The sequence below is a fragment of the Xyrauchen texanus genome, chromosome 31 (genome assembly GCF_025860055.1).
Source record: "Xyrauchen texanus isolate HMW12.3.18 chromosome 31, RBS_HiC_50CHRs, whole genome shotgun sequence".
NCBI lineage: Eukaryota > Metazoa > Chordata > Actinopteri > Cypriniformes > Catostomidae > Xyrauchen > Xyrauchen texanus.
In genome coordinates, this window is record NC_068306.1 from 30,163,249 (window position 1) to 30,177,757 (window position 14,509).

A 14,509-nucleotide genomic window follows, 5' to 3' on the forward strand; every position below is an offset into this window, starting at 1 on the left:
TGGTTGATACACCCAGCAGGCGATCAGTCGTGTAGTGAGTGCTTGGCTTGACAAAGCCAACTTCATTGGTGAAAACTTTAGAGTGCTTCAATTGGTCTGACAAACTGGGTTAACATCCTGAATATAAGGAGAACTAAGCAATGGTATTCAATGAAAGTAGCCCTGAGTGTCAGCCAGAAGGCAAAATAAGGTACAGGCACTGAAATTCAAAACAACGAATCTCAATTCTCATAATGGTCTTATAAATCCTACCGATAGCAGCAGTGGGAAATGTGGAAATGTGCTAGCTAATCCCTGGAGTTTACACAACACTTCCAGTCTTATCATTACTTCTCCATTGCTTTCTGAGGTCCATGTACAATAAAGTACATTGAAGACTGTGTGTTCAAGGATCAAAGTGAACAACTGCGGCCAGCTCCGAGCAGCATGCCAGCTTCGTGTCACGATTTGGAGGGGCTGGTAAAGGAAGAGGGGCACACAGATGTAGGCATCTCCAGTGGGACGAGAGGTGCAGCTTTGCTAAAGGCTCTGAAGACTCATGGGACACTGAAGAGTTTTGCAAAAAGATTCTCTCCACAGCAAGATAAACTCCAGAGGATGATTTCAAAAACCAGCTCAAAACCAAAGTTATTTAAGTCCTGGATAGTTAAAAGTGAAAACTCTGCAGTACAGATGGATTCCTAATAAGGCCAGTGATGGACAAATAACACTTTATGAAACGGATTGTTCTGGTTCCGTATGCTGACTTTTCAATAATAAAGCAATACAGCCATTTAGAAATACGCAATATAGTAACAGCTATAAGCCTACTCACCTAGCTACTCTCTACATCACTGCTTAATACTCATACGATGCAATTATTAAAGGGATAATTCACCAAAAATGAAAATTCTGTCATCATTTCCTCTACATAATGTTGTTCCATACTAAAATGTTGGTGCATAAATGGCATAATTCACCTTTAAAAGTAATAATTAATCATCAGATTGGTACCACAAAAATAAATTGACTCCTCTCCTTTTCCTTTAACAAGCAAAAATCTGGGTTACAGTGATGCACTTACAATGGTAGGGAATGGGAGCAATCTTTAAACATTAAAATAGTCAAGTGATTTTTATTTGTATAGTGCCTTTCACAACACACACTGTTTCAAAGCAGCTTTACAGAAAACATGCATTAACAGTAAATTAAACTGTAATATCTATAAATTCTTAGACTCATCATTGTGTAGTTTGATTAAATACAGTTGTGAATTGTTTATAAAAACAAGTAATTAGATAATGTATTTAGAACCCCAGTAAGCATGCCGCAGGCGACTGTGGCAAGGCACACAAAACTCTATAAGATGTTGGTTAATGGAGAAAACCAGGCTCACCTTGGGGGCCAGTCCCCTCTGACTAACAGCATGAATATAAAGCCAGTCAAGGTTTAAAATGATTACACTAAGTATTAAGGGCCAGTGTTTAAACAAAGATTTTCTAAAAACTGTAAGATTAATGACTAATGTCTTCGAAGTCCATCCTGGATTACCTGCAGAAGTTAATATAGATGCATTGCCCTTTGTTAGTTGGCTGATGAAAACTTTTTTTGGCTATTTATTGATAGTCTATGCATTCCATTTCAAGAGTGTAGTCCATCATTAGAACAAGGTAATGCAGATAATATCTGCCAGGGGAAGCATATACAAGTAGAAAAGCAGAGGCCCTTAAACCGATCCCTGTGGTACTCCATGCTTAAATTTTGTTTGATTTGATAATTCCTCATTTACAAAGACAAAGTGATAGCGGTCTGCTAAATAGGACCTAAACCATGCTAATGCAAGTCCATAAATGCCAATATAATTCTCTAGCCTATTGAAGAGAATATCGTGATCTATCGTGTCCAAGGCAAAACTAAGATCCAAAAACACTAGAAGAGAAATGCAGCCGCGATCAGATGATAACAGCAAGTCATTTGTAACTCTGATAAGTGTCTCAGTAATGTGATGGTCCTAAATCCTGACTGAAATTGTTCATATACACTATTTCTCTGTAGAAATTAAGATATTTGAAATCAAGAGATTTGAAATCGGTCTATAATTAGACAATTCACCAGGATCAAGTTGTAGCTTCTTAATGATAGCGAGGAGTTAATAATATTAAGAAGAGGTTCTGAGATTACAGGGAATACCTCTTTTAAGAGCTTAGTTGTATTGGATCCAACATACATGTTGTAGCTTTTTTTCTCCCCTTTTCTCCCCAATTTGGAATGCCCAATTCCCAATGCCCTCTAAGTCCTCGTGGTGGCATAGTGACTCAGTCTGGGTGGCAGAGGACGAATCTCAGTTGCCTCCGCGTCTAAGACCGTCAGTCCACACATCTTATCACGTGGCTTGTTGAGCATGTTACCTCTGAGACACAGCATGTGTGGAGGCTTCACGCTATTCTCTGCAGCATCCACACACAACTCACCACACGCCCCACCGAGAGCGATAACCATATTATAGTGACTACGAGGAGGTTACCCCATGTGATTCTACCCTCCCTAGCAACCGGGCCAATTTGGTTGCTTAGGAGACCTGGCTGGAGTCACTCAGCACACCCTGGATTTGAACTTGTGATACCAGGGGTGGTAGTTAGCATCTTTACTCGCTGAGCTACCCAGGCCCCCATGTTGTAGCTTTTGATGTTTCAATAAGTTTTGTTAGCTCTTCATGACCTATGACAGCAAAGGATTGAAGTTACACATGAGAGACAATGTTTTCTGAGATACTGTGACAAATGATTGCAAAATTCCAATTTTATTTCTGATTATTTCAATTTTATCAGTAAAGAAATGAAGTCATTACTATTGTGCTGCGATGGAATCATCTGGTTAAGTTGAGGCTTTATTCCTAACCAATTGTGCCACAGTACTGAATAAACACCTTGGATTGTTGTGGTTATTTCCTATGAGTTTGCGAAAATATGCTGACCTGGCAGATTTTAGTGCCTGTCTGTAGCTATGGACATTGTCCTTCCATGCACTGAGATATACCTCTAATTTTGTATTCTTCAAATTAGAAGAAGTTGGTCCAGTCACATTCTGTCTGACTCCAATCGAGTTGAGAAAATCAATAAATTCTAATCCCAATGTGTAATTTTCATTAATTATGTGAATGTTGAAGTCACCAACAATTAAAGCTCTATCTACAGTAACTTCTAGATCTGATAGAAAATCTGCAAATTCACCAAAAAAATAAGAATAAGGTATGGGTGATCTATATACTGTAGCAAGGGCAAAAGACAATTTTTTGTATTAATATCTGACAGTGCCACATTATGCATATTAGTTCAAAAGACTTAAACTTATATTCTGTCCTCTGAGAAACACCAAAAACATCACTGTAAATTGTAGCAACACCTCCTCCTTTGCCCTTCAGATGAGGCTAATATTTATAACAATAACCTGAGGGAGTAGATTAATTTAAACTAATATATTCATCCAGTTTAAGCCAGGTTTCAAACAGAGTGCATCCAAACTATGATCTGTAATAATTTAATTTACAATTAGGGTTTTGGTTGAAAGAGATCTAATGTTTAGTAGCCCAACCTTTATATGATTTTTTTTTTTTTTTCAAGTTTGACCGTAATACAATTTTTTTCTAGATGATTTAGTGGGGGGGTATGTGTTTGGTAGTCTCCATGTGATATCTAGCTGATACAGTCTCTATGTGTTGTAGTTTATGTGACCTGTGTGATGTCTCAAGCCAGCTAGCAGACATTCGGATTAACCAGTTTGTCTGCTTCCTGACCTGGGCCACAGTTAGTCAAATACTATCACTGTTAAGACTTTGAGCCAAATTACTAGAGAAGAGAGCAGAACCTTCCCTGGAGGGATGGAGTCCATCTCTATTTAGCAGGTCAGGTCGACCCAAAAACTCTTCCAATTGTCTAGAAATCATATGCTATTCTCCAGACACCACTCAGACATCCATCCATTCAGTGACAATCTACTATATACCTCGTCACCACAACAAGCAGGGAGGGGGCCAGAGCATATTACAGTGTCTGACTGTAACAAAGACTCAGGTAGGTTGGGATCCATAAGCAGTGTTTTATTGAAACTCACAGATATAGGCAGGCAATGGTCAGGCAATGGGGGTATCAGGGCAAACGTAGGCAGAGCAGGAGCGTAGTGAGTGAAGCAGGATGTCAGGGCAGGCAGCAAAGGGTAGTCACGAGGAGACAGACAAGGTTCAGGTAGGCAGGCAGTGTTCAACCGTAGTCAATAGGCAAAGCAAGGTCGGTAGGCAAATAATCAAACAAGAATGGTCGTAGAACGCTCAGTAGAGTAGCCGGAACAAACAAGACTTCGCCCTGAGTGTGTAACTGCGTGAAGCTTAAATAGCGGGAGCAGGGATGGGAATCAGCTGTAAAGTTAATCAAGCCCGGTATGTGGGTGCATGGGTGATTAGAACTCAGGTGAATCAGATCTCCGGTGGCCGATCGCGGAGGTGCTCTCGAAAGCATTTGTGACAGAGCCCCCCTCCTGTGAGCGGCTCCTGAAGCGAGGACCTGGTCGGCGCCGGGGTCTACCTCGAGGGCGGAGGGCCGGTCTTTCTGGATGATGAAAAAGCGTGTGGTTTCGGTGTGCAGAGCCCCCACCTGCAGGATCACGTCGGTGGTGGTGTAGCACACGCGACCGGTCCCCAGAGGGCGCCCGTCTAACGCCGTCACTTCGTCGCGGCAAGACAGTTCAGACTGAAGCTCGGCACTCAGCCCTTGTCGAAAGTGGAGCTTGAGGGGATTCTCCGGCCAGCCGGTCTGCGTAGTGAGAGTGCGGAAGAAAAGCGCGTAGTCCGCTGCCGTGCGATTACCTTGACGCAGGGCTATCGGCTTTTCGCCTGGGCTCTTGCCACCCTCGGGGTGATCAAAGACTGTGGTCAGGCTGCCCATGAAGGATTCGTAGGTTGACTGGGCGAAACCTTGGTTGGTCCAGATCGCGGTAGCCCAATCGAGAGCTCGGCCCGTGAGCACGGAACATACAAAGAGGATCTTACTCTCATTGGTGGGGTAAAGTGCCGGTTGTTGGGAGAGGAATACCGAGCACTGCATGAGGAATCCCTTGCATTTCGAGGGCGTACCGTCAAACTTCTCAGGATGTGCGAGGCGGGGACCGGTGATCGATGGGTAAAGAGGAACGGTGTCGGCCGCTGGGCTGGCTGAAGGCGCGGTGGGCGCCGGTGCTGACTGGCTGAGGGCTTGTACAGCCCGCATAATTTCATCCACGGCGGTCGTCAGACGGCCGAGCTGATGGTATTGTGCAGAGAGCTGATTCGCTCGGGTGGTGAGCTCTTCAGCCATGCGTGATATCACCGCTGGATCGATGTTTGGTCGAAGTCTTCTGTAACAAAGACTCAGGTAGGTTGGGATCCATAAGCAGTGTTTTATTGAAACTCACAGATATAGGCAGGCAATGGTCAGGCAATGGGGGTATCAGGGCAAACGTAGGCAGAGCAGGAGCGTAGTGAGTGAAGCAGGATGTCAGGGCAGGCAGCAAAGGGTAGTCACGAGGAGACAGGCAAGGTTCAGGTAGGCAGGCAGTGTTCAACCGTAGTCAATAGGCAAAGCAAGGTCGGTAGGCAAATAATCAAACAAGAATGGTCGTAGAACGCTCAGTAGATTAGCCGGAACAAACAAGACTTCGCCCTGAGTGTGTAACTGCGTGAAGCTTAAATAGCAGGAGCAGGGATGGGAATCAGCTGTAAATGTAATCAAGCCCGGTATGTGGGTGCATGGGTGATTAGAACTCAGGTGAATCAGATCTCCGGTGGCCGATCACGGAGGTGCTCTCGAAAGCGTTTGTGACACTGACATCGTTTTTGCAACTTTACACACTTCTTTAACATTATCTCTAGTGAGCTCCGACTTCTCTTTCTCACTCTTTCTAACTCATTAACCTTCTAATTCCTTACATTTATCACATGTGAATCACTTACTGCTGACGAAAGAAGCTATAGTAAACATGTGACATGTAATGCAGGAAACAATAAAATGAGCAGATGCCATGACTTACTGCAATTGTTTGTTGTTGTTGTTGGTTGTTCCTGAGCGGCGAGGGTTTGAGATTGATGCAATAATCTGTGTAACACAGAGGAGAAAACAGGCGAGTGCTGTAAAATGCACGCAGTTTAACACAGAAAAATGCAGGGGAAAACCCGTTGCGCACTGAGAAATGGCAGATATTAAATATTGAAAGCTGAAAACTTTAAAATGCTAAAAAACTTTTAAAAAAAAAAATGCTAAAAAAGCTTCAGGCAGCAAACAGGAACAGGAAATGACGTCCTGTTCATATACTCACTGTTTCATAACTATAACCAAAAGACATAAATTATATGAGTGTTAACATGATTTTAGTGTGATAAAATCCCTTACTAACCTTTTATATGTAAAGTTATATCCAGCAGAGCACAACAGTGCCCCACCCACTTATTCAGCGTCTGGGTTCCGAAAGTATTTTTCAAATTAATTTCTTCCATAGACTTTTCAAATAAACCTCCATTAAAGAATTGTGAAGCAGGAACCAAACCAACCAGCTCTGAGGTATTTGACAACATTAGAGACATAACAAAAACAAAGCAAAGGTCCAAGTCTGTGTACTTGCCGTCTTTCAAAAGGGTACAAACTATGATCCCATGAAGCATTGCGGATGACATGATTGAATATAAAACTATGGAAATATTTTGGAAAATACTACGTAAATACTATGGGAAACTTTAAATTTTAGGTTATTTATTACAAATATAGAAATATATTTTGAGAAATATTCCGATATACACAAATAAATAAGTGCAGGGAGACCGACTTGTGTCATTCAGAGTGCGTCATTGAAATGGGCATTCACTTCTGGTCTTTTTTCGCTAGCTTTCTTGGCCGTGGTTCTCTGATTGGTGGATCTTTCACTGCTATACCACGGGTACTGTGGTAGTTCACCAGGAATTCTGCTATTAAATGCTATTTTTAAACAATGAAGTTTAAATAATGCCGATCACTTCAACAAAAGCACATTCCACAGATTAACAACCTCAGAGCTCACAGTCTGTCTTTAAAGGTTTATAAGTTATTATTAAAAATCTATTTGTCTATGGAAATTAATGGGTTTTTACTTCCAGAACCTGACTGCTGCGCTCTATTCTACAAATCTGTTGTCATGGCAACGTAAAGATGTAAACTGTTAAACCCTAAAACAACCGTAAAAATGTAGTTTATTTAAACATCTTTACAGATCAAATAATACACTGTAATAATACATATTAATGTAAGTGCTTTAATACAATTATAAGCTTCACATTTCTGCCTTTAAATGCTCTAAAAATATGCCCCATTCACTTCAATTATAAGTGCTTATTGTAAACTAAATGTTTAAGTGTGTATTTGTTTTTTTTAAGAAAAGGAATTATTCGAGTAATTGTGGTAATCAACATTATGCCACAAATGCTGTCAATTGAGCTTTACTTGTATTAAACCCAGAACATTCCTTTAACATCTTAAATCAGCCATCTTGGTTTGGCTTGGAGCCCTCAAGATCACATCCAGTATACTCAGTAGCACAAATAAAACAGAAACTCTTATCCTAAGTTGATAATGATAACTAAAGATCATTTTCTCCTGTGAACGCACGTCTGTCACAGTCATCATCATCATCTGATTGCGAGCAATGTTCTCAGGAAGAAGTACATTACTTAAAGAGTAACAACTCCAATCCATATCTCTGTGGGATGAGAGGATAGAGGTGCAAACAATAGCTCTGTTCCAGTGCCACATCATTTCCCCTGAACTCAATTCCCAGAGAGAGAAAGTGAAGTTCCGCTGATTAAGCTTTTCATTCCCCGTGAGGACTGAGTTAGTCAGTGGGGCCTGAGCCAGGACCGCACCCCGTCTCCACCTGATCTCCACTTACATGATGATTGATAGCAAAATAAGGCCAGTGTAACCAACAGAATAACTTTCATAAACAACAACTGAGTTAATAGAATGATCATTGAGGGGGGTGGTGTACGAAGTGTTTTGAAATAAATTTTTGACATTTGGCTTTGTTCAAAGAGGCAATTTAAGATCATTGATAGAAGGTATGTGTACAGTCTTCTAGCAGATTAAAAGATTTTTCAAGTAAACTGGATTAAGGAATTTGATTGACACAAATTATGCTGTTCAAAAATGTACATACTCATAATCCTTAATGCTGTGTGTTGCCACCTGAGTCACTGGCTCTCCCCTACTCAATGATGTTCAGATCTAACTTTGCTACACAGGAACGGGGCTGCTAGCATCACCGTGACAACCACCCACCACAGTGGTAGAGTGCCACCGGTGGTTATGCACGTGACGTAAATATTTAAACTTACTTAAAAGACTTTATGAAAACAGTAAATAAATTCCTGAAATAATGTCAGTTAATGAGTATACTAAAGTATTAGTTCCTTAGTAACTGTGTTGTGGATTCTTCATCCTAGGGATGAAAGAGTTTTTTAGATACTTCTTGATTTTGCGCTACATAGTGCATTGGCTATGGTATTTTCACAAGATACCCATTTAGCGCAAGTCAAGCCAAGTGCACACCACAACTGATCTCAGACTAGGTGTATCAACTATATGTCCATTCATCCCCGACTGAATCAACTATCCCAAAATTTCTTCACAAACTCATGCACAGGAGAGGTTTTCATTGTTACAACATGAAAGAAAGGCATCACACCCATCTATCTAGTCAAGTCAAGCTTTGTTGTGCATTCACTTCATTGCAGATTTAAATTAAAATATTATATTTATGCTGTTGATATCAGTAACTGAGGTAATGTATTTGAGCTTAGAATATAAAAGTATTTTTTTTTTTCAACCACAGCACCAACCACGCAAAAATTATTGTAAAGATATGTAAACTTAGAATGCGACTTGTGGGTCTAATGCGACTAATGACTGGGTGCACTTCGAAGGGTCAGTGACAAACAAAGTAATAGTTTGAAGTTTTTTGAAGTTTGAGACTTAGAATATATTGCACAAGTATTACTGAATAATTTTTGTGGTTTTATGATGTATACTGTTTTATGAATATTCCAGAGGAGGAACATTTACCAATGAGATCTGCCATTAAAACAGGAAACATACTACAACTTACAATACAAAATCATGTGTGACTGATATATCACTCACAAATCGACCCTACTTTTGGAGGATTTGTAAAAATCCTGAATGAACTCGTAGTATTTCCTCGCCTTTATACCCGAATGTCCGGGGGCGGGGCAAATACTATCTGCCAACTTCTCATTGGCCTTTTTCATAGATCAGAGGCATATTCGGCGCTCAAGAGAGACCCCTAGTGTCGCTTCTTCGACACAACGTCTCGTTCCCTCCATCGGGGAACTGAGGTTACATACATAACCTAGACATTTTATCACAGACAATGGGACATTTAATACATTGTATTAATATATTTTGATCACTGTAAAGCCGTTGTTAACTATTTCAAAGGATAAAAAAGTGTTGAAAAAATCACTATGAAATCAATAGGCAGTCTCCGCAGTCTGAACTTGTGACGTATGCCAAAATAAATAAGTTAATTATGGTTAACAAAGGAGATTAGAGTGAGAGTGTACAATAAGAGATTTCCTCTATCTCTATTCCTCCTCCTCCTTCTTCCTTCCTCCAATGGCTGGTTCAAATTGGCTCGCCTATAAACTTTTTACAACATAAAATTTACTTTACCCTGAGTTGTGAGTTTGCAGCATAAGTTCAGATTAAAAAATACAAAGAAAAGAGCTCTCAGTAGGACTGTTTAAAAGTTATCATTAAAATTAATAACCCTATGGAGAAAATGAATATGATTTTTACTTTTGGAACCCAACTGTTGTGCTCTATTATGGGATCCTTAAAAGCAAAATTCTGTAGGACTGGCATACTGGAATAGTGCGTGAACTAGAGGATAATGCAGGCAGGACAAAGCTGAAACCTATTCGCTAAATGTTGTGGCTGTGTAAATAGATCTATATAATCACGTTATATCTAGGGATGAGCATTCATCAATAATTTGGTATTCGAATATTTAAGCTCATAAAAAAATTAATATTCTATTATTTAAATGAAGGTAATTAATGAGAAAGAGACCATAAAGAGAGAGTCAGCATTAAATAAAACAAGCTTCTAATTATAATCAAAGCAAGCTTATATCATATCTGTGTTTTTTTTATATACATTTAAACAAGCAATGAGTGAAAATAAAAAAAGAATAGAATGAAAGCATTTAAGCTCATGCAAAGTGAAGAAAAAGAAACTGCTAATGAAGTAGACTGATGAAGTTAATGTACAGGACGAGTATAAATACTCGGCATATAATAGTTATCATGTTTATATTGTATCTCATGTCATGTTTTTTTAAAGAAAAACAAGCATATCCACATGCTCAGTAAACTATACTCATTTATACACACCAGTTTAAATGATGGAATGTCCCTTACCTCAGTTAGCATAGTCTTTATCGGATGCTGCTTATCCAGTACATTTAAACAGGAACCCAGCTTTCTCACAGTAAGCCACGTTCTCACAATAACCTGCTTTTCTGGTGTCCATCTGAACGTACCGAGTGACCGTTTGCTCAACAATTGTGATCAACTTGTGTCCACACTCAACAGCGACACGCAGTGCATTCTATAATAACTGCCAGTTTTAGTTTGTGTGTTCAGGATTTAACATGCATCTTACTGTATATACGGCCAGCAAAGCAAAACTTTGCAAAATTCGAATAGTATTTTTACTATGGCTGTCAATCAATTACAATTTTTAATCCAATGAATTACATGGTGTCCCGATTAATTAATCGTGATTAATCACATATACAAATATTTGCTGAAAGCCCCTCATATAACAATAATTCAATATATAATGATGAAATAATTATACATAGTTATCTTTAAATATAGATTTATATATATAAACAAAAAATATTCAGATAATTAAAATGCATTACTTTCTTGTGGCAGAAGACTTAATCATTGATAAGACCATACAAAAAGCGGCTTTAGAATACAATGTATTGTTTACTACCATATTATTGATCATAAGTCAATCATTGGCATACAGTTCACAGCAATCCATTTCACAAGTGAATTTGTCAATCAGTTGGAGATTTATTATGAGGGCTTGTTTAAGGGCTCGTCAATGTACACCTGCGTCAGAAATGCTTGTGTAGTGTCACGGGTGCATTGCGTTAAATTATTCCGTTATTTATATCCGTTATTAACGCGTTAAATCAACAGCCCGATAAATTATTGCAGAACGAATATTGGACTACTCGTGCACATCCCTAGTTATATCTATCCAGACAACGTTTTCATACAGTCCTTGGGTTAACCTATGTTAAAACTGCTTTTTAATCAAGTGGACGGAGCAACAAGATGGCCATGCCAACAAGAAAAGTGTGAAAAAGGAAGAGAAAGCATTATCTCACTCATTCGCTCGTTTGGCGACTGTCATTCTAAAAGATGAACGGCTAATTAAAACCAGCCTGAATATTTAATTACGTTTTGTCATACACAGTCATGTAATATTCCATTTCCACACTGTGTCAAAACGCTGATATTAATTTCTGTTCGCCGAGGCTAATAAGCATAAATTACACACACTTTTCCTTCCTCTCCTGATCTGCTTTGAATATTCAAGCATGAATTCCTCAAGGGGACCGAATTAGAGCAGGGCTGAGATTCAGAGTGCATGCTGACCACTCTGTTTCCTGTTCCTGTATTCTGGTGGACAGCACTCAAATTAGCATAAGAGGACGCTCGCCTGTCACCTTCCATTCTCTCAGCAGATAGATTCATTTATCCAATTCTGAAGCAGTAACAGCAAACAGAATTACGCTCCTTCCATTGAACTGGTTATTTTTTCCTCTCATAATTCAGTTTAGAATGTTACGCTCAAGAATGGGACGTCAAAACTATTGTAACGATCCCACAAATCGGCTCTGATGTTTTGTTGTTTCTTCGGCTCCTGAATCTTGGACGCGTCCCAAGAATCCATCCAAATCTGATATGCGGCATAAAAACGATGTAATGCAATACAAGTTGAAAAGCAAAAGTGCAAGGCTGGCAAGAAGCATGCCACACGCACCGTAACACACATACACAGCAGAGATGGGTGAATGCCATTTAAATATGCATGTGGATATGTAAGATAGCAAGAACCATCGAAAGAAAGAAAGAGCAAAAGACAGAACGAGAGAAATAAAGAATGTGAAAAATTAGAATGAGTTAGCAAGTGTAAAAAGAATGAGTGAAAGAGCAAAGAATGAATAAATGGAAGAGAAATGAGTGAAAGATTAAAAAAAAACTATTATCAAAAGAGTGTGAGTAAAAAGATGTGCGAAAGAAAGAATAAGCAAAAAAGCTAAAGAATTTGCAAATTAATGAAAGAAAAAATTACCAAGAGCAAAAGAAAAAATGAGCATGGTTAATTTTTGTTTGTTTTTTGTTTTAGTAATTGCTTTTGTCTTTTAAAGAAAATGTCCTCTAAATTTAGTCAGTAGTTCGTCATGTCACATTCTTTCATTTTAGTCAGTTTTACTCTGACTAAAATGGCATACAAGTTTAGTCAATGAACATAATTAAAATTTATTTGACAATAATGTGCAAAATAAAAAAAAATAAGTCAAAATGTAACACCAAACTTCAAATATTCCATCATTTAGAAAAAATCTAGATACATTTAATTGAAATATTTATCAAACATAAAATATACAACAAATAACAAGAGTGACAAAAGAATAAGCTAGAGTAAAAGAAAAGTATAAGCAAAATGGCGAAAAAAGCAACGAACGAGTGTAAGAAAGATTAAGCGAAAGAGAGAAAGCAAAAGAGCCACAAGAATGAGCGGAAGAGCAGCAAAAGTGAGACAAAAAGTGGAAAAAGTATGGGTGTGAAAAAAAGAAAAAAAAAAGAATAAGCAAGCAAAAGCAAAAAAGTTATATACTGTATACCTGCTGTTCAGATTCTGAAGGTAGCACAGATCTGTCTGTGATGAGACCTGCTCGAGATATTTGCCTGTGAGCATGGAGAACGTATTGGTACCAAACCCATCAAATATAGAACACAAGAAAAAAAGATCACATTCGGTAATGTGATACTCGAGGAACAGTCGTGTTTGCCTTCACTGATGTCTAACCTGACGCAACATGAAAATAGCACAGCTATGTAGAATATTGTTTGCCTGGAGCAATGGCAGATTATTCTGTTTATCTGTCAATATGCAAAAATATTTCAATGCAGAATGCCATTATGCACAAATCAGAATCAAGTATTCAGAGAGCCATGTAATAAGTTTATCTAAAATCGGTTTAGCATTTACATTGTAAAATGTTTCACATGCAGCTTTTCACTTTCTTTCGAGAATCACGTACACTACCATTCCTTTCTTTAAATAAATACATTTGAAAAAAAGGACTATCCCTGTCTTGTAAAAAGTGAATTTGTACCAGCTGGTGCATGTTGCACGGAATGATATAAATATATTTATATTTATATATATATATATATATATATATATATATATATATATATATATGGTAGAAATGACAATTTCTCATTAATTAATGAATATTCATTACATTTTTTATGTATTGCGTGCTCACCTGTATGCTGTGCTCTGTCTTTTTTCATCTCTGATATATGAATCATCAACCACAAAATCACTGCAGCTGATCCTCTGTCCGTGAGTATCAACTACAGCTTTAACTCTGTCACATAAATAAAGACTATGAATCATGACGACATGCCCAAAATCAACTTTCTTTACAAACCTGCTTTAAATCACAAAAGTGGTCAGATTATAACTTGAAGATAAAATATTAAAACATTAGAATGTCACATTAGCCACCCCCATCCTTCAGCAGTCAGGCGGTTACTTCTAAAAATTCTTTCTTAAGAGAAGTAGCCTGTCTTTGGACATTGTTGAACAATAACTTTTTTTTTTTTTGGTTGCATAAACTGGTTTTGCTCCAAATTTTACATTGGATATCAAGTGGTGACCCAACACAGTTTCATAACAGTAAACACAAATGTCCTTAAAATCAAACATTAAAATATATTACAATTACCATTAACTGCATAGGACCAACAATATGCAAACTATTAACACAACATAGGCAATGTTCCTTAGCCTGCATCACTAAGCAAAACACACACTGCTAAATATTGTATTACCAACATTATCATATCACAGAGTGACAGGTGAATTTGCACCCAAATACCATAGAGTTTGATTGGACGTCTGGCCCATCAGTTGAAAACCACTGCCCTAATAATAATTAAAGTAACAGAAGGGTGCCTAGGGCAAATGTTTGACCTTTCCTCCTTTAATCTCAATAAGAGAGAAGGAAAAAGAGAGTGGGAGAGAAAAAAGGGGAACAGAGGAGAATCTGTTGGCTTATGTCAAGAGTTATAAATGTGCTTTATAGGGCTCATTATCCAAACTAATGGGCTAGGGGTGACATCCTTGAAATGGAC

At 38.5% G+C, this 14,509-nt stretch overlaps 1 pseudogene; it reads right to left on the bottom strand.

Moving 5' to 3' along the window:
• Positions 1-14,509, bottom strand: part of LOC127624917 (rab proteins geranylgeranyltransferase component A 2-like) — a 119,149-nt pseudogene that overhangs the window by 17,806 nt on the left and 86,834 nt on the right.